Here is a 27,417-nt window from a genome sequence, read left to right as displayed (position 1 = left end):
ATTAATTCCACTTAACCACCCCTTTCTCCTGGTCTATTAAATCCACTTATCCACCCCTTTCTCCTGTTCTATTAAATCCACTTAACCACCACTTTCTCCTGGTCTATTAATTCCACTTAACCACCCCTTTCTCCTGGTCTATTAAATCCACTTATCCACCCCTTTCTCCTGTTCTATTAAATCCACTTAACCACCACTTTCTCCTGGTCTATTAATTCCACATATCCACCCTTTCTCCTGGTCTATTAATTCCACCTATCCACCCTTTCTCCTGTTCTATTAATTCCACTTATCCACCCCTTTCTCCTGGTCTATTAATTCCACTTATCCACCCTTTCTCCTGGTCTATTTATTCCACGTATCCACCCCTTTCTACTGGTCTATTAATTCCACGTATCCACCCTTTCTCCTGTTCTATTAAATCCACTTAACCACCCCTTTCTCCTGTTCTATTAAATCCACTTATCCACCCCTTTCTCCTGGTCTATTAATTCCACTTAACCACCCCTTTCTCCTGGTCTATTAATTCCACGTATCCACCCTTTCTCCTGGTCTATTAATTTCATTTATCCACCCCTTTCTCCTGGTCTATTAATTCCACTTATCAACCCCTTTCTCCTTGTCTTTTAATTCCTCTTATCCACTTCTTTCTCCTGGTCTATTTATTCCACGGATCCACCCCTTTCTCCTGGTCTATTAATACCATTTATCCACCCCTTTCTCCTGGTCTTTTAATTCCTCTTATCCACTTCTTTCTCCTGGTCTATTTATTCCACGTATCCAGCCCTTTCTCCTGGTCTATTAATTCCACTTATCCACCCCTTTCTCCTGGTCTATTAATTCCACTTAACCACCCCTTTCTCCTGGTCTATTAAATCCATGTATCCACCCTTTCTCCTGTTCTATTAAATCCACTAAACCACCACTTTCTCCTGGTCTATTAATTCCACTTATCCACCCCTTTCTCCTGGTCTATTAATTCCACCTATCCACCCCTTTCTCCTGGTCTATTAATTCCACGTATCCACCCTTTCTCCTGGTCTATTAATTCCACCTATCCACCCTTTCTCCTGTTCTATTAATTCCACTTATCCACCCCTTTCTCCTGGTCTATTAATTCCACTTATCCACCCTTTCTCCTGGTCTATTTATTCCACGTATCCACCCCTTTCTACTGGTCTATTAATTCCACGTATCCACCCTTTCTCCTGTTCTATTAAATCCACTTAACCACCCCTTTCTCCTGTTCTATTAAATCCACTTATCCACCCCTTTCTCCTGGTCTATTAATACCATTTATCCACCCTTTCTCCTGGTCTATTAATTTCATTTATCCACCCCTTTCTCCTGGTCTATTAATTCCACTTATCGACCCCTTTCTCCTTGTCTTTTAATTCCTCTTATCCACTTCTTTCTCCTGGTCTATTTATTCCACGGATCCACCCCTTTCTCCTGGTCTATTAATACCATTTATCCACCCCTTTCTCCTGGTCAATTAATTCCACTTATCCACCCCTTTCTCCTGGTCTTTTAATTCCTCTTATCCACTTCTTTCTCCTGGTCTATTAATTCCACTTAACCACCCCTTTCTCCTGGTCTATTAAATCCACGTATCCACCCTTTCTCCTGTTCTATTAAATCCACTAAACCACCACTTTCTCCTGGTCTATTAATTCCACTTATCCACCCCTTTCTCCTGGTCTATTAATTCCACCTATCCACCCCTTTCTCCTGGTCTATTAATTCCACGTATCCACCCTTTCTCCTGGTCTATTAATTCCACCTATCCACCCTTTCTCCTGTTCTATTAATTCCACTTATCCACCCCTTTCTCCTGGTCTATTAATTCCACTTATCCACCCCTTTCTCCTGGTCTATTAATACCATTTATCCACCCTTTCTCCTGGTCTATTAATTCCATTTATCCACCCTTTCTCCTGTTCTATTAATTCCACCTATCCACCCCTTTCTCCTGGTCTATTAATTCCACTTATCCACCCTTTCTCCTGGTCTATTAATACCATTTATCCACCCTTTCTCCTGGTCTATTAATTCCACTTATCCACCCTTTCTCCTGGTCTATTAATACCATTTATCCACCCTTTCTCCTGGTCTATTAATACCATTTATCCACCCTTTCTCCTGGTCTATTATTTCCACTTATCCACCCTTTCTCCTTGTCTATTAATACCATTTATCCACCCTTTCTCCTGGTCTATTAATTCCACTTATCCACCCTTTCTCCTGGTCTATTAATACCATTTATCCACCCTTTCTCCTGGTCTATTAATACCATTTATCCACCCTTTCTCCTGGTCTATTATTTCCACTTATCCACCATTTCTCCTTGTCTATTAATACCATTTATCCACCCCTTTCTCCTGGTCTATTAATTCCACTTATCCACCCCTTTCTCCTGGTCTATTAATTCCACTTAACCACCCCTTTCTCCTGGTCTATTAAATCCACTTATCCACCCCTTTCTCCTGGTCTATTAATTCCACATATCCACCCTTTCTCCTGTTCTATTAAATCCACTTAACCACCACTTTCTCCTGGTCTATTAATTCCACTTATCCACCCCTTTCTCCTGGTCTATTAATTCCACCTATCCACCCCTTTCTCCTGGTCTATTAATTCCACCTATCCACCCTTTCTCCTGGTCTATTAATACCATTTATCCACCCTTTCTCCTGGTCTATTAATTCCACTTATCCACCCTTTCTCCTGGTCTATTAATACCATTTATCCACCCTTTCTCATGGTCTATTAATACCATTTATCCACCCTTTCTCCTGGTCAATTAATACCATTTATCCACCCTTTCTCCTGGTCTATTATTTCCACTTATCCACCCTTTCTCCTTGTCTATTAATACCATTTATCCACCCTTTCTCCTGGTCTATTAATACCATTTATCCACCCTTTCTCCTGCTCTATTAATACCATTTATCCACCCTTTCTCCTGCTCTATTAATACCATTTATCCACCCTTTCTCCTGGTCTATTAATACCATTTATCCACCCTTTCTCCTGGTCTATTAATACCATTTATCCACCCTTTCTCCTGGTCTATTAATACCATTTATCCACCCTTTCTCCTGGTCTATTAATTACACTTATCCACCCTTTCTCCTGGTCTATTAATACCATTTATCCACCCTTTCTCCTGGTCTATTAATTTCATTTATCCACCCCTTTCTCCTGGTCTATTCATTCCACTTATCCACCCCTTTCTCCTGGTCTATTCATTCCACTTATCGACCCCTTTCTCCTGGTCTTTTAATTCCTCTTATCCAATTCTTTCTCCTGGTCTATTTATTCCACGTATCCACCCCTTTCTCCTGGTCTATTAATTCCACGTATCCACCCCTTTCTCCTGGTCTATTAATTCCACTTATCCACCCCTTTCTCCTGGTCTATTAATTCCACTTATCCACCCTTTCTCCTGGTCTATTAATACCACTTATCCACCCTTTCTCCTGGTCTATTAATTCCACTTATCGACCCCTTTCTCCTGGTCTATTAATTCCACTTATCGACCCCTTTCTCCTGGTCTTTTAATTCCTCTTATCCACTTCTTTCTCCTTGTCTATTTATTCCACGGATCCACCCCTTTCTCCTGGTCTATTAATACCATTTATCCACCCTTTCTCCTGGTCTATTAATTCCACTTACCCACCCTTTCTCCTGGTCTATTAATTCCACTTATCCACCCCTTTCTCCTGGTCTATTAATTCCACTTATCCACCCCTTTCTCCTGGTCTATTAATTCCACTTATCCACCCCTTTCTCCTGGTCTATTAATTCCATTTATCCACCCTTTCTCCTGGTCTATTAAATCCACTTATCCACCCTTTCTCCTGGTCTATTAATTCCACCTATCCACCCCTTTCTCCTGTTCTATTTCAATGTGATCACAAAGCAGAGAAAGTTAGAGAACAGGAAGTGGAGAGAATAAGGGTGATGGTTATTCTAATGAATCCTTGTCAGAGTTGAGCGTCTCTCTGTGAGAGGAGAGGAGACAGTCTTCCATCATCAGGTCTTACGAGCTCCTCGTCTCCTCTCCAGGCCAGAATAATCAATCTACAGAACCGTGGATGACGACCACATGATTTACTCTCTAATGACTCTATTTCTGTCTGCTACTAGTGAAAACACATTTCTATAATTGAGTTGGTGTTCCAAAGATGGATGCCATAGATAGCTCTCTGTGTCTCTCTCTCTAAGTTTATCCTGACATTTGTTTGGATGGTTGCTCTAAATCTTTTTCTCTCTCCTTTGATCTATCTCCCCCACTATCCCTTTCTTGTCCTGCTCCGTCTTCTCCCTCTCTCTCTATCCGCCGGCCCCTTCACTCCCTCCTCTATTTCTCCCCCCCCTTCCTCCTCCTTTTGAAGTGAGACACTCAGTCTATTTAAAACCTATTTGAGCCTCTCTTTATTCAAAATGATTTCTATGGTATTTATGTCTTTATATCTAGCTGTTGAGATGGGATGAGTGCATGTCAACCAGTAGCAGCATAGCCTTTATGTGCTGACAGGGCCAGGCTAGTGGAATTCAATTATGCAGTCTCCTCCTCCTCTCCTCCTTTCTACCTCCTCTCCCACCAGACAGACCAGCCCTCTCTCTCCCTCTCTCCTCTCTGGCGTTAATTAGTTAATTTTCTCCCTCTTTAAGTCTCTGGCCGCGTTGCCTTGTCAGTTCATAATCTGCCAGTTTAAATGACCTCTGCTCTCCCTGGGCCCGGCACCGTGTGCAGAGGTTCTCTCTTCATGACAGGTTACTCAGAGCGCCGGTCTCAGAGTTAATCACACTGCCTGAGTGCAGCAGGGTAGTTATTCTACACATGGTACAGGTTTTCAGACTGCAACCATTTTGTCACATTTTTCCACCCTTGTCTGTGCGAGCAAAACATTTTTATTGGTTGCACTGGTGCGAGCTGCACATTCTATTTGGCCACCTCAATCAAATGTCAAATTGTTTTTGCTGATAAAACCATGAATTTGTTAAACAGTAAAGTGCATTATCCTCATGATCCCTGTAATAAAGGTGTCTGCTCCGCCTGCCTGTTTCACTGGGGCCAATTGCTGTAATGAGATAACCTCTCACACTCTCTCTATACAAGCATGTGTGCTTTTCGTGATTGTATAACATTTCAAAATGCTATGCAATTATTTTTAAATGATCATTATTGAGCTCAAAGGTCATTTGTGTTTTTATATTAGTTATATCCTCTATTTCTATTATTTTAATGATTTTTATTTGAAATTCAGTTCAGCTTCAGTTAGTTTTCAGGTCCACTTGGCTAGCTTTTATTTAGGTTTTCTATCATGTATTTTAGTATTATTTAGTTTTTGTGTTCGAGACAGGAGACATTTATGGCTAGGAGACATTTCATTTTGGGGGGGATGTCACTTCTTGCCACTATGGGGCAGCAATGCATAAGGGGATCACGTCATAGGTTAGGTTTAAAGGTAGACTCAGCGAGATGACGTAGATGCACAAAGTAAACGGTAGTAGTGGGTCAATTTCCGCAACAAACAGGAGTTTTGGAGCTTAAGGCTAAACTTCTCTGCTGTTGTGTTCCCATAGTGTGCATGTTGTAGCAGCATGAAGCGTATCCGTGCACATGCCAAGATTCTCTGTGTGACTGTGTAAGAGCAAAGTCTTGCATCGTGCTCATCTCAATGGCCGCATCCTAGCTGGCCATTTTTGTCAAGTCCATGACCACTGCTGTTCAACACCTTTCAAAGTGTTTTCTTGGGATAAAACATGTCAGACTTGTGCCTACATGTGAACTGCATGAACTTTACAAAAATCATGTTTATTTATTTATTTCACCTTTATTTAACCAGGTAGGCTAGTTGAGAACAAGTTCTCATTTACAACCGTGACATGGCCAAGATAAAGCACAGCAGTTCGACACATACAACAACACAGAGTTACACATGGAATAAATAAACATGCAGTCAATAATACAGTAGAAAAAATTAAAATCTATATACAGTGAGTGCAAATGAGGTAAGATAAGGGAGGTAAGGCAATAAATAGGCCATGGTGGCAAAGTAATTACTGGAATGGAATAGTAGATGTGCAGAAGATACATGTGCAAGTAGACATACTGGGGTGCTAAAGAGCAAGATAAATAAATAAATACAGTATGGGGATGAGGTAGTTGGATCGGCTGTTTACAGATGGGCTTTGTACAGGTGCAGTGATCTGTGAGCTGCTCTGACAGCTGGTGCTTAAAGCTAGTGATGGAGATATGGGTCTCCAGCTTCAGTGGTTTTTGCAGTTTATTCCAGTCATTGGCAGCAGAGAACTGGAAGGAAAGGCAGCCAAAGGAGGAATTGGCTTTGGGGGTGACCAGTGAGATATACCTGCTGGAGCGCTTGCTACGAGTGGGTGCTGCTATGGTGACCAGTGAGCTGAGATAAGGGGGGCTTTACCTAGCAGTGTCACGACTTCCGCCGAAGTTGGTCCCTCTCCTTGTTCGGGCGGCGTTCGGCGGTCTCTGTCAGCCTCACCTCAGGTTTTCACCCCGAGAGTAATGGGCAGGTGGATAGAGTCAACCAGGATGTGGGTAGGTTTCTGCGGTCCTATTGCCAGGACCGGCCGGGGGAGTGGGCGGTTTTCATCCCCTGGGCGGAGATGGCCCAAAACTCCCTCTGCCACTCTTCCACTAACATATTACCTTTTCAGTGTGTGATAGGTTATCAGCCGGTCCTGGCACCATGGCATGAGAGCCAGATCGAGGCTCCTGCGGTGGATGAATGGTTTCGGCACTCGGAGGAGACATGGGACGTCTACAACGGGCCATCAGGCGGCAGAAGGCGAGCGGTGCCGACCTCTACCGCAGTGAGGCCCAGGTGTTCGCACCGGGAGACCGGGTCTGGCTCTCGACCCGAAACCTACCCATTCGCCTGCCCTGCCGGAAGCTGTGTCCTCGGTTTGTGGGGCCATTTAAAGTCCCGAGGAGACTGAATGAGGTTTGTTATAGGTTACAACTCCCCCTGATTACCATATTAACCCCTCATTCCATGTGTCTCTCCTCAGGCTGGTCCGCTCCAGCAGTCTGAGGTGCGGGAGGTTCCTTCGCCCCCTCAGGACATCGAAGTGCCCCGGCGTATACTGTGCGAGCCATCATGGACTCAAGGCATCGGGCGAGAGGCCTTCAGTACCTTGTGGAATGGGAGGGGTACGGTCCAGAGGAGAGATGCTGGGTGCCGGTGGAGGACATCCTGGATCCGTCATTACTGCAGGAATTTCACCACCTCCATCCCCGAGGCCGGTGTCAGTGCGCTGCTGGGGGGGGGGTACTGTAACGACTTCCGCCGAAGTTGGTCCCTCTCCTTGTCCGGGCGGCGTTCGGCGGTCGACGTCACCGGCTTTCTAGTCACCACCGATCCATGTTTCATTTTCGTTTTGTTTTGTCTTCATTATACACACCTGGTTTCCATTCCATAATCAATGTTCCTTATTTAACCCTCTGTCTTCCCTTTCCATTCACCTAATCGCTGACAAGCAGAGACTTGTAGATGACCTGGAGCCTTTGGGATTGGCGATGAGTATGAAGCGACGGTGATCAAAGGTCACAAAGTTTTGACTGCAGTTGACTGCAAGTTGCTCTACAAGGACTTCATCCTTCAGCCATCGCCTGCATTGTGGGCTCTATTGTCAAACAATCATAAGGGTGTTTCTGTTTAGGAAAATGGTTAGAGTTAGATAAAATGCAAAAATTTGACTCATTTATGTGTACAGTGGATATATACAAATAAATGTGATATTTGAGGTACTCTTTAACTAATTTAGTGTACAATGTACACACATAATATTATATTATGATTTCAGTTTGTGAGTTTGTGATATGGGGTTGGAGACCTGTTTTTTTTTCAACCTTATAAAGAAAACCTTTTATAAACAATTTCAACACTGAAATTCATATGAGCGTTGATATGAGCCTTGCTGTTAGAAAACCACATTAGTGTCTGACTTTCAGATGCACCTGCCCCAACTTCCCTCCTCGACGTTCGTCTATGGTCTGTTGATTTAGCCTTACCACTCAAACGCGCCCAATATCTGAGGTGCTGCTCTTGGCAGCATCATCTCGCCGAGTCTACCTTATTGTAGTGAAATCTCAGGGAGAAAAAGGTGTAGATTCACGCGCAGAGTGCGGCAGGTGTTTATTTCGCCTTCACAGAAGGCAGGAATCGTGGTCACAGGCAGACAATGGTCATACACAGGTAGGCAAACAGGCAGGTGAATCAAAACTAGGACTGAAAACAAGGTTGACTAAGAAAATAAATACAGAACCTTATAATTATAAATGATAAAGTCAATCTCAATGTGACCCACCATCTGAAGACTGCCAACACTGAGTTAGGGTTAGGGTTAAACGCCTCTCTCTGTTTCCACTGTATGCTATAGAGACGGCTCTGGAATGTCTGAAGAGTGCCAACACTGAGCCGTTCTACAGACGGCAAGCCTGGCTGGGAGGTCATCAAGTGTTTCTGGTCGCTAGGATCTCCTTGGATGACAACAAACATGCCATGTAACAGCTCCTGGCTCACCCCAAGTAAAACTATTTGCACGCACATGCACTCTTTAATGTTCCCCAGTTTCTGCTCAACTCCACATGACCTCGGGTATTGTCTTCATCTCTTCATGCCTTAATCAATCCCCATATTTCTCTCTCCCCCATTACCATCATTGACCTCCGGGCAAGGGCTAATGGACTTTTCCCCCTCTGTGTACACCCCCCCCACCCCCCGCTCCCCCCACCCACACACTCCTGCTGAGATAATGAAGTGTGTCAGTCATGATTGTGGGGATCGTGCGCCCCCCCACCTGTCAGATGTTTTGATCCATGATGTCCTCTCTCAATGTTTTTCTTTCATCTCTCACCCCCTACATTCTCTCTTTGTTTCACCTGTTGGTCTTTGGAAAAAGGGACTTTCAGTGAAAAGGGTCAGATAGCTTTTCTTGATATCACCGAATGCCAAGAAGTGAGAATGGAGCGCCATTGGAGTGGCAGGGGCCGTGGACGGGAATTGATCTGGCTGTCTGTCTAACCCCCCCACTCCCTTCTCTCCCTCCCTCCTCCTCACCCCCTCCTCTTCTCCCCTCTCTGCCTCTCCCTCTCCTAAAGCAAAAGTATTTTAATAGGCGATAATGAAAAGGAGCAGTCCATCAGGTGTGTTCCTGGCATGTGGCGTTATAAAACACTAGCTCAAGCATGGAAAAAACAGCTTCTCAAACAACACGTCGACTTCAGCACGGCTAAACTTTTCATTTATAATGTTTTATTGTAACGTGCACCAGGGTCAGGGTTAGCCATAGTAGTACAGCGCCCCTGGAGCAAGTTAGGGTTAAGTGCCTTGCTCAAGGGCACATTGACAGATTTTCACCTTGTCGGTCTGGGGATTTCAAACCAGGGACCTTTTGGTTCCTGGACCAAAATTCTAACCACTAGGCTACCTGCCACCTTATATAGCAATACAACAACCCGACTCCTTCAGCAGGGCTGAACAACAACACAGCCTTGGAGAGGACAGGGGGAGAGGGAGGCCGAGGCCAGCCAGTCAGGCACAAAGACTGTCTATCGGTCCTTGGGGTTTTTAACCAATGCCAGAGACTACAGATGAAACACCCAGGGACAGAAAATGGCTGTTACCACAGAATAAAACCAAAGCTGATGTGACAGACCCTGTAAATGATTCATTACCATTTTAATGATGAACATGTTAATATTTGAGTGTTTTGTCGTTTGCTTGTGTCTATTGAATGTCTTATGACGGCATGTTTAATTGAGTGTGTTTTGCGGTTGTGTGTGTGTCCAGTTTCACAGAGAAGTGTGTCCCCAGTGTGAAAATCACCCACCGCAACAAGGCCCAGTACTCAGGACTTTTGAACAGTCACTGACCAGGGCATTCTCGCCAGACACTACACCATAGTGTCTGTGGCTCAGCAGTGTGGTGAAAGAAGGCATATTTCTCTCTGCTACCTTGTCTTTTTGTCTCACTCGCATTTGGGACTTAACCGTCTCTCCACCTCTGTCTCATTTGGCTGGATGCTCCATCTTTTTTTGTCTCCTCTCTCCTTCTGTGTCATTCTCTCACACCTTCTACCCTTTCTATTCTCCTCCTTTTGTATGCTTCTCATAGGTGTTGGGTTTTTGTCCCCACCCCTCCCCCCAGGTCCGTTCTTGCTGCAGTGCTACCTGCTGGGCAGCCAGCCCGGTTTTGATCAACACCATAGCCACCTGCGTGGCCTACTCTGAAAATTAGCTGTGTAAAATAGGAGAGGTTTCTCTGGCTGTTATCTTCGAAATAGCCTCCATCATCCTGGGGTCCGAGGAGAGGGTGAGAGACAGAGGGCTTGGGGGTTTACCAGTGGCATGGCATCACTTACTATAATGTGTGCTAGCGTTGATTTATACAACATTTGATACGTTTTGAACAGGAAGTTAATTCTCGATTACTGTAAGTGCTTTAATTCTTGTCTGTGAATATACATTATTGCTGTTACTGTAGCTCATTCTGCTCCTTCTCTTCCCTCATCCCCCTCCTCTACCCTCTTCATTCCTCATCTCCCTCCCTCTTCCCCATCCCCCTACACTACCTTCTTCATTCCTCATCTCCTCTCTCCTCTCCCCTTCATTCATCATCCCCCTCCCTCTTCCACATCCCCCTCCTCTCCCCTCCTCATTCCTCATCTCCCTCCTCTCCCCTCTTCATTCCTCACCCCCTCCTCTTCCCTCTTCATTCCTCATCTCCCTCCTCTCCCCTCTTCATTCCTCACCCCCTCCTCTTCCCTCTTCATTCCTCACCTCCCTCCTCTCCCCCGTTCATTCCTAATTTCCCTCCTCCCCCTTTAATCCTCATCTCTCTCTCCTCTCCCACCTTCATTCCTCATCTCCCTCCTCTCCCCCTTCATTCCTCATCTCTCTCCTCTCCCACCTTCATTCCTCATCTCTCTCCTCTCCCACCTTCATTCCTTATCTCCCTCCTCTCCCACCTTCATTCCTCATCTCCCCCTTCATTCCTCATTTCCCTCCCCCTCTTCATTCCTCATTTCCCTCCCCCACCTTCATTCCTCATCTCTCTCCTCCCCCTTCATTCCTCATCTCCCTCCTCTCCCCCTTCATTCCTCATCTCCCTCCTCTCCCCCTTCATTCCTCATCTCTCTCCTCTCCCACCTTCATTCCTCATCTCCCTCCTCTCCCCCTTCATTCCTAATCTCTCTCCTCCACCCTTCATTCCTCATTTCCCTCCTCCCACCTTCATTCCTCATCTCCCTCCTCTTCCCCTTCATTTCTAATTTCCCTCCTCCCACCTTCATTCCTCACCCCCTCCTCTCTCCCCCTCCTCTCCCCTTCATTCCTCATTTCTCTACCATTACCATAACGCAACGTTAACTATTCATGAAAATCGCAAATTAAATGAAATAAATATATTTGCTCTCAAGCTTAGCCTTTTGTTAACAACACTGTCATCTCAGATTTTCAAAATATGCTTTTGAACCATAGCTAAACAAGCATTTGTGTAAGAGTATTGATAGCCTAGCATAGCATTTAGCCTAGCATTCAGCATGCAACATTTTCACAAAAACAAGAAAAGCATTCAAATAAAATAATTTACCTTTGAAGAACTTCAGATGTTTTCAATGAGGAGACTCTCAGTTAGATAGCAAATGTTCAGTTTTTACAAAAAGATTATTTGTGTAGGACAAATCGCTCCGTTTTGTTCATCACGTTTGGCTACGAAAAAAACCTGTATCCAGGAGTGTAATTCTCTAGGCAAGCTCATTAGCATAACGCAACGTTAACTATTCATGAAGATCACAAATGAAATGAAAAAAATATATTAGCTCTCAAGCTTAGCCTTTTGTTAACAACACTGTCATCTCAGATTTTCAAAATATGCTTTTGAACCATAGCTAAACAAGCATTTGTGTAAGAGTATTGATAGCCTAGCATAGCATTTAGCCTAGCATTCAGCATGCAACATTTTCACAAAAACAAGAAAAGCATTCAAATAAAATCATTTACCTTTGAAGAACTTCAGATGTTTTCAATGAGGAGACTCTCAGTTAGATAGCAAATGTTCAGTTTTTACAAACATATTATTTGTGTAGACAAATCGCTCCGTTTTCTTCATCATGTTTGGGTAAGAAAACCCCCGAAAATTAAGTCATTAAAACGCGAACTTTTTTCCAAATTAACTCCATAATATCGACAGAAACATGGCAAACGTTGTTTAGAATCAATTCTCAAGGTGTTTTTCACATATCTATTCGATGATAAGTCATTCGTGGCAGTTTAGTTTCTCCTCTGAAGAAATGGAACGCGCATGGACCTGGAGATTACGCAATAATTTCGACGCAGGACACCGGGCGGACACCTGGTAAATGTAGTGGTCAATCTTATGGTCAATCTTCCAATGATATGCCTACAAATACGTCAAAATGCTGCAGACACCTTGGGGAAACGACAGAAAGGGCAGGCTCATTCCTGGCGCATTCACAGCCATGTAAGGAGACATTGGAACACAGCGCCTTCAGAATCTGGGGCATTTCCTGTATGAAATTTCATCTTGGTTTCACCTGTAGCATTAGTTCTGGGGCACTCACAGATAATATCTTTGCAGTTTTGGAAACGTCAGAGTTTTTTCTTTCCAAAGCTGTCAATTACATGCATAGTCGAGCATCTTTTCGTGTCAAAATTTCTTGTTTAAAACGGGAACGTTTTTTATCCAAAAATTAAAAGAGCGCCCCCTATCTCGAAGAAGTTAAGGCTCTGCTCTTCATCATGATGAACCTCACTTGAGAGGTACGGTTATCTGTGGTAACAGTAGCTGTCTGGTTTGTGTTGACACATATACTTGAACTATACAGGGTTGAAACAATAAAATCTTCCTATGGCAAGATGGCCCCTGCCCCCTATGGACTTTTCTGTCGGGTATAACTGTGGGGTGAAAACAATAGTGAAATATGAAGTTATTATTAAACTTTTACCTCCAGGTGTCTAACGGTGCAGTAGCCATGGCAAAGACCACTGGAGCAGCTCCTGATGCGTTGAGCCACCCCTCTGAAGGATGAGGAGAAGACAGAGGAGCTGCTGACTGCTCAGGACAAGTCCTTCCACATGGTCACCCATAACCTGGTGAGAGAGGTCACCTTCCCCAACTCCCCGGTCAGGAAGCAGGCCTACACTCCCTGCAGGTGCTGGCCCAGGTCACTGGGAAGATTGTCACCGTCGTCATGGAGCCACACGAAGACGTGGGTCTGAGACGCCGTACCAGGGAGTTGTTGCACATAGAAATGGAATGAGGCAGTGTTAGATATGGTCTTTGCTCTGCACATGCTACAGATATTGGAATGAAGTTCTAAGTGAGCATTACCATCTGGCCATACAATAAAACACACTCCACAGCCTAACCTTGTGTTGATCCTCTTTAAGAAGCACCTGCCTAGCCACCAGGCGGCCAACAGAGGAGGGCCTCACCTTATGCACACCCCTGCAGCCATGCCTCTTCACCATGGACCTCAACGTCATGGAGCATAAGGTCATTTACACAGAGGTGAGAGGCCATGGGTTCAGGTCACAGGCCAAGCCATGACAACAGACTTATTTGGAAAGTTTATAACAAAGTTCAACGTTTTTTTCAAAGGTTTTGTTTTCATACCTTCAAAGTGGTCTAGTCTATATTTATTTAAAATATGTTCCCCTAATGAGTCCACTGTATTAGGGGAACTTTAGTAAGTTGGCTCTGTATTTTGATCCTCCATTGATCCGTATTGATTCCAGCTCTTGCTGTTGCTCCAGCTGTTGAACTTCTGTGAGGCTAAGGACACTGCCCTGATATTAAAGCCTGCCTCGTCCAGAAAGAAGATCATTGCTGCCCTGTTCCAAGCCCTCAACTCCAACAATTCTCACCTGCAGGATATAGGAGAGTATGAGAAAGGAGAGGGCTGTATGAGACAGGAGAGGCCTGTGGGAGGCCTCTATGAGAGGCCTGTATCCAGGCTGCATCACATCCGGTTGTGATTGGGAGTCCCATAGGGCGGCGCACAATTGGCCCAGCATCGTTCAGGTTTGGCTGGGGTAGGCCGTCATTGTAAATAAGAATTTGTTCTTAACTGACTTGCCTAGTTAAATAAAGGTTACATTTAAAAATGTGAAATGTAACATGAGGCAGGAGAGGCCTGTATGGTGAAGGTTGGTATTTAACACAGCCCTTTTTCTTCCTTTCTTCTCTTCTCTATTATCCTCCTCCACCTCCTTTCTTTATCCCTTTCCTATTTGTCTTCCTTCATCGCTTACTCTCGTTTCACACCTTTTCTCTATCCCTCCATATCTTCCCTTCATCCCTCTATCTCATCCCTCTATCCCGCCACCCCATCCCTCTCTCATTCCTCCTTCCCTCCATTCCATCTCATTAATGATCTTGTAAGTCTTGTTCTACATTTGCCTCTCTTCCTCAAGGCAACACTGACTTCCATCCTTTCTACCCTCAATCTACCTATCCACACCTTCACCTCTCCATCCATCCATTCTCCCTCCCCCCTCTTCATTCCTCATTTCCCTCCCCCCACCTTCATTCCTCATCTCTCTCCTCCCCCTTCATTCCTCATCTCCCTCCTCTCCCCCTTCATTCCTCATCTCCCTCCTCTCCCCCTTCATTCCTCATCTCTCTCCTCTCCCACCTTCATTCCTCATCTCCCTCCTCTCCCCCTTCATTCCTCATCTCTCTCCTCTCCCACCTTCATTCCTCATCTCCCTCCTCTCTCCCCCTTCATTCCTAATCTCTCTCCTCCCCCTTCATTCCGCATTTCCCTCCTCCCACCTTCATTCCTCATCTCCCTCCTCTTCCCCTTCATTTCTAATTTCCCTCCTCCCACCTTCATTCCTCCTCACCCCCTCCTCTCCCCCTTCATTCCTCATTTCTCTCCTCTCCCACCTTCATTCCTCATTTCCCTCCTCCCACCTTCATTCCTCATCTCCCTCCTCTCCCCCTTCATTCCTCATCTCCCTCCTCTCCCCCCTTCATTCCTCATCCCCCCTTCATTCCTCGTCTCCCTCCCCAGGCATGCCAGCTGCCTCTGTCTCCTACGTCGTGGAGCGTCTGTATGTGAGCTGCTATGAGCAGGCCTGGTGTGCCAAGCTGGGAGGGGTGGTGTCCATTAAGTTCCTGATGCAGAGACTACCTGTCATCTGGGTCCTGCAGAACCATCTCACCTTCCTCAACCTCTTGATTCTAGCCTCTTGATTCTAGCTCATTACCATAACGCAACGTTAACTATTCATGAAAATCGCAAATTAAATGAAATAAATATATTTGCTCTCAAGCTTAGCCTTTTGTTAACAACACTGTCATCTCAGATTTTCAAAATATGCTTTTGAACCATAGCTAAACAAGCATTTGTGTAAGAGTATTGATAGCCTAGCATAGCATTTAGCCTAGCATTCAGCATGCAACATTTTCACAAAAACAAGAAAAGCATTCAAATAAAATCATTTACCTTTGAAGAACTTCAGATGTTTTCAATGAGGAGACTCTCAGTTAGATAGCAAATGTTCAGTTTTTACAAAAATATTATTTGTGTAGACAAATCGCTCCGTTTTCTTCATCATGTTTGGGTAAGAAAACCCCCGAAAATTAAGTCATTAAAACGCGAACTTTTTTCCAAATTAACTCCATAATATCGACAGAAACATGGCAAACGTTGTTTAGAATCAATTCTCAAGGTGTTTTTCACATATCTATTCGATGATAAGTCATTCGTGGCAGTTTAGTTTCTCCTCTGAAGAAATGGAACGCGCATGGACCTGGAGATTACGCAATAATTTCGACGCAGGACACCGGGCGGACACCTGGTAAATGTAGTGGTCAATCTTATGGTCAATCTTCCAATGATATGCCTACAAATACGTCAAAATGCTGCAGACACCTTGGGGAAACGACAGAAAGGGCAGGCTCATTCCTGGCGCATTCACAGCCATATAAGGAGACATTGGAACACAGCGCCTTCAGAATCTGGGGCATTTCCTGTATGAAATTTCATCTTGGTTTCACCTGTAGCATTAGTTCTGGGGCACTCACAGATAATATCTTTGCAGTTTTGGAAACGTCAGAGTTTTTTCTTTCCAAAGCTGTCAATTACATGCATAGTCGAGCATCTTTTCGTGTCAAAATATCTTGTTTAAAACGGGAACGTTTTTTATCCAAAAATTAAAAGAGCGCCCCCTATCTCGAAGAAGTTAAGGCTCTGCTCTTCATCATGATGAACCTCACTTGAGAGGTACGGTTATCTGTGGTAACAGTAGCTGTCTGGTTTGTGTTGACACATATACTTGAACTATACAGGGTTGAAACAATAAAATCTTCCTATGGCAAGATGGCCCCTGCCCCCTATGGACTTTTCTGTCGGGTATAACGGTGGGGTGAAAACAATAGTGAAATATGAAGTTATTATTAAACTTTTACCTCCAGGTGTCTAACGGTGCAGTAGCCATGGCAAAGACCACTGGAGCAGCTCCTGGTGCGTTGAGCCACCCCTCTGAAGGATGAGGAGAAGACAGAGGAGCTGCTGACTGCTCAGGACAAGTCCTTCCACATGGTCACCCATAACCTGGTGAGAGAGGTCACCTTCCCCAACTCCCCGGTCAGGAAGCAGGCCTACACTCCCTGCAGGTGCTGGCCCAGGTCACTGGGAAGATTGTCACCGTCGTCATGGAGCCACACGAAGACGTGGGTCTGAGACGCCGTACCAGGGAGTTGTTGCACATAGAAATGGAATGAGGCAGTGTTAGATATGGTCTTTGCTCTGCACATGCTACAGATATTGGAATGAAGTTCTTAGTGAGCATTACCATCTGGCCATACAATAAAACACACTCCACAGCCTAACCTTGTGTTGATCCTCTTTAAGAAGCACCTGCCTAGCCACCAGGCGGCCAACGGAGGAGGGCTACACCTTATGCACACCCCTTCAGCCATGCCTCTTCACCATGGACCTCAACGTCATGGAGCATAAGGTCATTTACACAGAGGTGAGAGGCCATGGCTTCAGGTCACAGGCCAAGCCATGACAACAGACTTATTTGGAAAGTTTATAACAAAGTTCAATGTTTTTTTCAAAGGTTTTGTTTTCATACCTTCAAAGTGGTCTAGTCTATATTTATTTAAAATATGTTCCCCTAATGAGTTCAGTGTATTAGGGGAACTTTAGTAAGTTGGCTCTGTATTTTGATCCTCCATTGATCCGTATTGATTCCAGCTCTTGCTGTTGCTCCAGCTGTTGAACTTCTGTGAGGCTAAGGACACTGCCCTGCTATTAAAGCCTGCCTCGTCCAGAAAGAAGATCATTGCTGCCCTGTTCCAAGCCCTCAACTCCAACAATTCTCACCTGCAGGATATAGGAGAGTATGAGAAAGGAGAGGGCTGTATGAGACAGGAGAGGCCTGTGGGAGGCCTCTATGAGAGGCCTGTATCCAGGCTGCATCACATCCGGTTGTGATTGGGAGTCCCATAGGGCGGCGCACAATTGGCCCAGCATCGTTCATGTTTGGCTGGGGTAGGCCGTCATTGTAAATAATAATTTGTTCTTAACTGACTAGCCTAGTTAAATAAAGGTTACATTTAAAAATGTGAAATGTAACATGAGGCAGGAGAGGCCTGTATGGTGAAGGTTGGTATTTAACACAGCCCTTTTTCTTCCTTTCTTCTCTTCTCTCTTATCCTCCTCCACCTCCTTTCTTTATCCCTTTCCTATTTGTCTTCCTTCATCGCTTACTCTCGTTTCACACCTTTTCTCTATCCCTCCATATCTTCCCTTCATCCCTCTATCTCATCCCTCTATCCCGTCACCCCATCCCTCTCTCATTCCTCCTTCCCTCCATTCCATCTCATTAATGATCTTGTAAGTCTTGTTCTACATTTGCCTCTCTTCCTCAAGGCAACACTGACTTCCATCCTTTCTACCCTCAATCTACCTATCCACACCTTCACCTCTCCATCCATCCATTCTCCCTCCATCCTCTTCTCTCCTGCTCTCATTTTCTCCAATCCTTCTCTCATCCTGTCTTCCCTGGCCTAACACTAATGAGTGTGCCAGGGAGGGGTCGATACAGGATGGAGTGATTGTTCTGAGCAAAGAGTGGAATATGAATGTGGCTGCCATGCATCATCCGTGTGTGCGTACATTACTGGCCCTGGCCTTCTTGCTGTAGCTTTTCTCTGAGGCACCGGATAATCCAGACCTGTTTTACTGGGCTCTTGGGTTGAGAGGAAACTAAGTTGGATAAACTAAACCATGATTCATGGTGATGAAAATGTCCTGAATTGAAAAATTATTATGGAAATGTGGTTACCTGTGTTCTGTCTCCCGGTTCCTGGAAGGGGTTACCATCGAGGTGGACCAGATCCATACCCATCTGTTGATGATGCTGGAGGACTACATGGTCAACCGCCTCACCTCTGTCACACGCCTCTTCTCCAACTCCTTCAATGACAAGTTCTGTGACCAGATGATGGTAACGAAGAAAGATAGGAAAGAAGGAAGGAAGAAAGGAAAAAAAGGAAGGAAGGCTGCTGTGTTTGGGCTCACATGTTTTGAAGTCGCTATTAAGGCTTCGTGGTACTAGTCACTGTTTGAATAAATTAATTACTATCTCTCTGTGTCTATCTGTCTGACTTTCTCTCTCTCTGTGTCTGTCTGTCTGTCTCTCTTGCTCTCTTTCTCTCTCTCTCTCTGTCCGTCCGTCCGTCCCTCTCTCTCTCTCTCTCTGTCTGTCTGTCTGTCTGTCTGTCTGTCTGTCTGTCTGTCTGTCTGTCTGTCTGTCTGTCTGTCTGTCTGTCTGTCTGTCTGTCTGTCTGTCTGTCTGTCTGTCTGTCTGTCTGTCTGTCTGTCTCTCTGTCTCTCTGTCTCTCTCTCTCTCTCTGTGTCTATCTCTCTCTCTCTCTGTGTCTATCTCTCTCCCTCTCTGTGTCTATCTCTCTCCCTCTCTCTATTTGTGTTTATCTGTCTGTCTGTTTCTCTGTCTGTTTCACTGTCTGTCTGTCTCTCTGTCTGTCTCTCTGTCTGTCTCTCTGTCTCTCTGTCTGTCTCTCTCTCTTGCTCTCTTTCTCTCTGTCTGTCCGTCCATCCCTCTCTCTGTCTGTCTGTCTGTCTGTCTGTCTGTCTGTCTGTCTGTCTGTCTGTCTGTCTGTCTGTCTGTCTGTCTGTCTGTCTGTCTGTCTGTCTGTCTGTCTGTCTGTCTGTCTGTCTGTCTGTCTGTCTCTATCTCTCTCCCTCTCTCTGTTGTCTGTCTGTCTGTCTGTCTGTCTGTCTGTCTGTCTGTCTGTCTGTCTGTTTCTGTCTGTCTGTCTGTCTGTCTGTCTGTCTGTCTGTCTGTCTGTCTGTCTGTCTGTCTGTCTGTCTGTCTGTCTGTCTGTCTGTCTGTCTGTCTGTCTGTCTGTCTTCTGTCTGTCTGTCTGTCTGTCTTCTGTTTCTCTGTCTGTTTCTCTGTCTGTTTCTCTCTGTGAGTCTGTCTGTCTGTCTGTCTGTCTCTCTCTTAAATGAAATTCAATTCAAGGGCTTTATTGGCATGGGAAACGTATGTTAACATTGCCCAAGCAAATGAAGTAGATGACAAAAAAAATGAACAGTAAACATTACACTCACAGAGGTGAGTTATGTACAGTTGAAGTCAGAAGTTTACATACACCATAGCCAAATACATTTAACATACACTCAATTAGTAATTGGTAGCTTTGCCTTTAAATTGTTTAACTTGGTTCAAACATTTCGAGTAGCCTTCCACAAGCTTCCCACACTAATTTGGGTGAATTTTGGCCCATCCCTCCTGACAGAGCTGGTGTAACTGAATCAGGTTTGTAGGCCTCCTTGCTCGCACATGCTTTTTCAGTTCTGCCCACAAATTTTCTATAGGATTGTGGTCAGGGCTTTGTGATGGCCACTCCAATACCTTGACTTTGTTGTCCTTAAGCCATTTTGCCACAACTTTGGAATTTGCTTGGGGTCATTGTCGATTTGGAAGATCCATTTGCGACCAAGTGCTTCAATATATCCACGTAATTTTCCTTCCCCATGAAGCCATCTATTTTGTGAAGTGCACCAGTTCCTCCTGCAGCAAAGCACCCCCACAATATGATGCTGCCACACGGTTGGGATGGTGTTCTTCGGCTTGCAAGCCCCCCCCTTTTTCCTCCAAACATAACAATGGTCATTATGGCCAAACAGTTCTATTTTTGTTTCATCAGACCAGAGGACATTTCTCCAAAAAGTACAATCTTTGTTCCCATGTGCAGTTGCGAACCGTAGTCTGCTTTTTATGACTGTTTTGGAGCAGTGGCTTCTTTCTTGCTGAGCAGCCTTTCAGGTTATGCTGATATAGGACTTGTTTTACTGTGGATATAGATACTTTTGTACCCGTTTCCAGCATCTTCACAAGGTCCTTTGCTGTTGTTCTGGGATTGATTTGCACTCCGTCAGAATGCATCTCCTATCTGAGCGGTATGACAGCTGCGTAGTTCCATGGTGTTTATACTTGAGTACTTTTGTTTGTACAAATGAACGTGGTACCTTCAGGCATTTGGAAATTGCTCCCAAGGATGAACCAGATTTGTGGAGGTTTACCATTTTTTTCAGAGGTCTTGGCTGATTTCTTTTGATTTTCCCATGATGTCAAGCAAAGAGGCACTGCGTTTGAAGGTAGGCCTTGAAATACATTGTCACGGCTGTTGGTGGGAGAGGACCAAGGTGCAGCGTGGTGAGTGTACATTTCCCTTATTTTACTCAAAATGACGCCAAACATACACTAAGTTTACTGTGCCTTTAAACAGCTTGGAAAATTCCAGAGAATGATGTCATGGCTTTAGAAGCTTCTGATAGGCTAATTGATATCATTTGAGTCAATCGGAGGTGTACTTGTCGAGGCCTACATCCAAACTCAGTGCCTCTTTGCATGGGAAAATCAAAAGAAATCAACCAAGACCTCAGAGAAAAAATTGTAGACCTCCACAAGTTTGGAGCAATTTCCAAATGCCTGAAGGTACCACGTTCATCTGTACAAACAATAGTACGCAAGTATAAACACCATGGGACCATACAGCCATCATACCGCTCAGAATGGAGACTCGTTCTATCTCCTAGAGATGAACGTACTATGGAGCAAAAAGTGCAAATCAATCGCAGAACAACAGCAAATGACCTTGTGAAGATGCTGGAGGAAAAAGGTACAAACATATCTATATCCACAGTAAAACAAGTCCTATATCGACATAACCTGAAAGGCCGCTCAGCAAGGAAGAAGCCACTGCTCCAAAACCGCCATAAAAAAGCCAGACTATGGTTTACAACTGCACATGGCGACAAAGATCGTACTTTTTGGAGAAATGTCCTCTGGTCTATTGAAACTAAAATATAACTGTTTGGCCATAATGACCATTGTTATGTTTGGAGGAAAAATGGGGAGGCTTGCAAGCCGAAGAACACCATCCCAACCGTGAAGCGCGGGCGTGGCAGCATCATGTTGTGGGGGTGCTTTGCTGCAGGAGGAACTGGTGCACGTCAAAAAATAGATAGCATCATGAGGCAGGAAATGTATGTGGAAATATTGAAGCAACATCTCAAGACATCAGTCAGGAAGTTAAAGCTTGGTTGCAAATGGGTCTATCAAATGGACAATGACCCCAAGCATACTTCCAAAGTTGTGGCAAAATGGCTTATAAGGACAACAAAGTCAAGGTATTAGAGTGGCCATCACAACTCCCTGACCTCAATCCCATAGAAAATTTGTGGGCAGAACTGAAAAAGTATGTGCGAGCAAGGAGGCCTACAAACCTGACCCAGTTACATCGGCTCTGTCAGGAGGAATGGGACAAAATTCTCCCAACTTATTGTGGGAAGCTTGTGGAAGGCTAGCCGAAACATTTGACCCAAGTTAAGCAATTTAAAGGCACTGCTACCAAATACTAATTGGTTGTATGTAAACTTCTGACCCACTGGGAATGTGATGAAAGAAATATAATCCGAAATAAATCCTCCTCTCTACTATTATTCTGACATTTCACATTCTTAAAATAAAGTGGTGATCCTAATTTACCGAAGACAGAGAATGTTTACTTGGATTAAATGTCAGGAATTGTGAAAAACGGAGTTTAAATGTATTTGGCTAAGGTGTATGTTAACTTCAGACTATATATTCCTATTCATTGAATCTCTCTCTCTCTCTCTCTCTCTGCAACACCTGTGGTGGTGGTGATAAACCACAAGAGAGGCCAGCTATGGCTGTGTGAGTATGAACACACAGCAAGAGTCCTTGACACATACACCCTGACACCACCTCAGTGTGGCCTGCTCTACATGAGAAGTGTGTGGCCATATTACAATTAATGATTAATTAGGCGCCAGCCAGAGAGCAGAGCCAGTAGCAAAGCAACCGTCTCGCCTCTCGTTATCTCTCTGACAGATAACCTTGTAAAGGGACAGAAAAGGTGACGGGGTGCCTGCCCACCTCTGCACAAACAGCATCCATTATCTCCTCATTTTGTCCTCCTCTTTCTCAGCACCTTAAACCTTGTGGTAATAATGTGTAAATTGGCCCTCTGTTCGACTGCCTCTCCTCTTCTCTTTGAGGGGGCTGACATCGAGGCCACCGTGGCAACCAGGTCAAACACACAGGAAAACAGTTAGAAAGGGCAAGAGGATGAGGTGATGGAGCGTGTAGGGAGGGATACAGAGGGAAGAGGGGTGACGGGGAGAGATTTGGATGATGAAGAAATAATGAGTAGGGGAGAGGGGGATGAGGAGGGACAGAGAGAGGAAGAGGGAGGGATTCAGAGGAAAGCACAATTATACCTGTTTGTTTAACCAATTTCCCCTTTTTTTCCTGTTCAGGAAAATTTGATTTGTTTTTTAATTCTTTGTGGTTCTGTGTAATCTGAGGGAAATATGTGTCTCAAATATGGCCATACATTTGGCAGGAGGTTAGGAAGTTACAACATTTTATGGGCAGTGTACACATAGCTTGTCTTCTCTTGAGAGCCAGGTCTGACTTTGGCGGCCTTTCTCAATAGGAAGGCTATGCCCACTGAGTCTGTACATAGTCAAAGATTTCCGTAATTTTGTGTCAGTCACAGTGGTCAGGTATTCTGCCACTGTGTACACTCTGTTTAGGGACAAATAGCATTCTAGTTTTCTCTGTTTTTTTGTAAATTCTTTCCAATGTGTCACACAAATATATTTTTGTTTTCTCATGATTTGGTTGGATCTAATTGTGTTTCTGTTCTGGGGCTCTGTGGGGTCTGTTTGTGTTTGTGAACAGAGCCCCAGGACCAGCTTGCTTAGGGGGCTCTTCTCCAGGTTAGTTTCTCTGTAGGTGATGGCTTTGTTATGGAAGTTTTGGGAATCACTTCCATTTAGATGGTTGTAGAATTTAACGTCTCTTTTCTGGATTTTGATCATTTGCGGGTTTCGGCCTAATTCTGTTCTGTATGCATTATTTGGTGTTTTACGTTGTACATGCAGGATATTTTTGCAGAATTCTGCATGCAGTCTCAATTTGGTGTTTGTCCCATTTTGTGAATTCTTGGTTGGTGAGCGGACACCAGACCTCACAACCATAAAGGGCAATGGATTCTATAACTGATTCAAGTATTTTTAGCCTGATCTTAATTGGTATGTAGAATTTTATGTTCCTTTTGATGGCATAGAAGGCCCTTCTTGCCTTGTTTCTCAGATCGTTCACAGCTTACCTGTGGCGCTGATGTTTAGGCCGAGGTATGTATAGTTTGTTGTGTGCTCTAGGGCAGGTATTCCCAAACTGGGGTACTATGTGCAATGCCGTCGGGGGTACGCCAAATAAAAATGTGATTCACATAATAAAAAAATATTTAAAAAATAATAATTTTCTTCACATTTTCAAGCAGTCCATTTATATTTTCAAACGGGGCTATACATTATGGGTGAGTTTTTTTTCTCTCACCTGAGTAGCCCCGTTTCACTGCCAAAAATAAAATGAAACCATCTAGTGTTCAGTGAAATAACAACACAATGTCAAATACAGGTAGCCTAGTCAAATAATTAACATCCAATCGCATTAACCGTTACTCTCTCTTGGGAATTCCATTAACGGTCCGAATGTAGCCAAACGTAGCTGCTGCTCATTCCGTTTGCTCGACAATTGCTAAATGGTAAAGAAAATGTAAGGCCCGTGTCCATAGAGACACATACCAGCTCTAATGGTTACTGCTACTACCAGAAGTACTACACCTGCAGCTGTCAACGAAACAAGTTGTTCTGCTTCCACGAGCACATCCAATGCTAGCATCAGTAATTCTACATTTGTTGTTAGCCCAGCTAGCATGGACACTGACAGTTGTGAATCTGATGCAGCCGAAGAGCTACTGCCCCCTTACCCGGGAAAGCACCGAACAAAAGACAGGGATGTTGAACCATCGAAGAGGCTCAAATATGATGGGATCTACATTGATTTGGGGTTCACTTATATTAGGAGTAGTGCCTTTCCTCAGCCACAGTGTGTTATATGTGCAAAATAACTTTTTCACAACTCTATCTCACAATGAAACCTTCACTCTTGCTCAGACATTTAGAAACGAAACATATAGTTTTGAGTGAGAATTAAGATGACTTGCTAGTAGTAAGTATACAAGCAACAGATGCTATTACTAAGAAGGGTCTAGAAGCGTCTTATATGGTGAGCTACAGAGTGGCTAGGACAGGTTAGCCCCATGCTATTGTGGAGGACTTTTAATTCTTTCTGCTGCCGCAGATATGGCTGGGACAATGCTGGGGGAAAAGGCCAACAAAAACTATACAGACAATATCTTCATCAAACAACACTGTTTCACGACGCTTCAGTGACATGACAGGAGATGTTTTGAAACCATTACTGCTTTGCATGCAAGCCAGTGAATGATGTGCGTTACAGGTGGAGGAGTCAACAGTTGTGGCGGGCCTGGCACAGCTCCTGGTATATGTCCGTTACGTTTATGGGGGGTCAATTAAGGAAGACTTCCTCTTCTGCAAACCTCTGGAAATCAGGACAACATGAGAGGATATTTTTAAAGTTCTGGACAGCTTTGTGACATCAAATGGACTTTGGTGGTTAAGATGTTTTGGTATCTGTACTGATGGCGCAAAAGCCATGACAGGGAGATATAGTGGAGAGGTAATACGCGTGCAAGCAGTTGCTCCCAACGCCACTTGGGTACACTGCAGCATCCACCGAGAGGCTCTTGCTGCCAAGGGAATGCCTGACAGCTTGAAAGACGTTTTGGACACTACAATGAAAATGGTTAACTTTGTTAAAGCAAGACCCCTGAACTCTCGTGTATTTTCTGCACTATGCAATGACATGGGCAGAAACCATGTAACGCTTTTACAACATACAGAAGTGTGCTGGTTATCAAAAGGAAAAGTATTGACACATTTTTTAAAATTGAGATACAAGCTTAAAGTTTCATTTTCACTTGTCTGACCGCTTGCTTGATGATTAGTTTCTCACACAACTGGCCTACCTGGGCAATGTTTTTTCACCTGAATGATCTGAATCTAGGATTACAGGGACTCTCCACAACTGTTTTCAATGTGCGGGACAAAATTGAGGCTATGATTAAAAAGTTGGAGCTCTTCTCTGTCTGCATTAACAAGGACAATACAAGAGGTCTTTCCATCATTGTATGATTTGTTTGTGTGCAAATGAACACAAGCTTATGGACAATGTCAAATGTGATATAGCAAAGCACCTGAGTGAGTTGGGTGCGCAAATACGCAGGTACTTTCTCAAAACAGATGACATAAACAACTGGATTCGTTATCCCTCTCATGCCCTGCCTCCAGTCCACTTACCGATATCTGAACAAGAGAGCCTCATCGAAATTGCAATAAGCTGTTCTGTGAAAATTGAATTTATTCAGAAGCCACAGCCAGATTTCTGGATTGGGCTGTGCTCAGAGTATCCTGCCTTGGCAAATCGCGCTGTTAAGACACCGATGCTCTTTGCAACCATGTACCTATGTGAGAGTAGATTCGCGGCCCTCATGAGCATGAAAAATAAATACAGGCACAGACTGTGTGTGGAAAATGATTTAAGACTGAGACTTTACTCCAATACAACCCAACAGTTATGTGAATCATATGTGCACTCCCTCCTCATTAACCCATCTTGAATTATTCTCATTTCTTCACTGAACAAATAAGGTTTCATATGTAAGATGGTTACATTTTTGATTATTATTTTTTTGGAACACAATTATTTTTGTCTTACTGAGATTTACTGTCAGGGTCCAGGTCTGGCAGAATCTGTGCTGGAGATCTAGGTGCTGCTGTAGGCCATCCTTGGTTGGGGACAGAAGCACCAGATCATCAGCAAACAGTTGACATTTGACTTCAGATTCTAGTAGTGTGAGGATGGGTGCTGCATACTGTTTTAGTGCCCTCGCCAATTCGTTGATGTATATGTTGAAAAGGATGGGGCTTAACCTGCATTCCTGTTTCAGCCCCCGGCCCTGTGGAAAGAAATGTGTGTTTTTGCCAATTTTAACCGCACACTTGTGTTTGTGTACATGGATTTATAATGTAGTGTCTTTCTTCCACACTCAACACTTTCTTCCAACAAGACTTTAACTTTGTTTTTGTGTGTTTGTTTGTAAATTGGGTTGTACAGGGGGAATACGTGGTCTGCCGTATGGTAATTTGGTAAAAACCCATTTTTCTCAGTACATTGTTTTCGCTGAGAAAATGTATGAGTCTGCTTTTAATGATAATGCAGAGGATATTCCCAATGATGCATATCCCCCAGTAGTTATTGGGGTCAAATTATTCTCCACTTTTGTGGATTGGGGTGAACAGTCCTTGGTTCCAAATATGAGGGGAGATACCAAAGATTAGGATGTTGTTAAAGAGTTTAAGTATAGCTAGCTGGAATTTGTGGTCTGTATATTTCATCATTTGATTTATGATACCACCAACCCCACAGGCTTTTTTTGCGTTGAAAGGTTTGTATTTTGTCCTGTAGTTCATTCAATGTAATTGGAGAATCCAGTGGGTTCTGGTAGTCTTTAATCGTTTTTTACCTTTATTTAACTAGGCAAGTTAGTTGAGAACAAATTCTTATTTACAATGGCGGCCTACACTGGCCAAACCCAGACAGTGCTGGGCCAATTGTGCTCCGCCCTATGTGACTCCCAATCACGGCCAGTTGTGATGCAGCCTGGATTCAAACAAGGGTGTATGTAGTGACGCCTCTAGGATTGAGATGCAGTGCCTTAGACCGCTGCGCCACTCGGGAGCCCTTGATTCTAAGATTTGTTTTTGATCACATATATGTATTGGCTGTTTGTTCTTTGTTATAGGGCCAAAAAGATTGGAGAAGTGGTTTACCCATAC

The 27,417-nt window shown here is 44.1% G+C and overlaps 1 pseudogene; it reads left to right on the top strand.

Moving 5' to 3' along the window:
- LOC112261354 overlaps nt 1-27,417 on the top strand; it is a 153,894-nt pseudogene that overhangs the window by 21,131 nt on the left and 105,346 nt on the right.

The sequence above is a fragment of the Oncorhynchus tshawytscha genome, linkage group LG27 (assembly GCF_018296145.1).
Source record: "Oncorhynchus tshawytscha isolate Ot180627B linkage group LG27, Otsh_v2.0, whole genome shotgun sequence".
Taxonomy (NCBI): Eukaryota; Metazoa; Chordata; class Actinopteri; order Salmoniformes; family Salmonidae; genus Oncorhynchus; species Oncorhynchus tshawytscha.
This window is presented reverse-complemented; position numbering and strand designations above follow the sequence as displayed.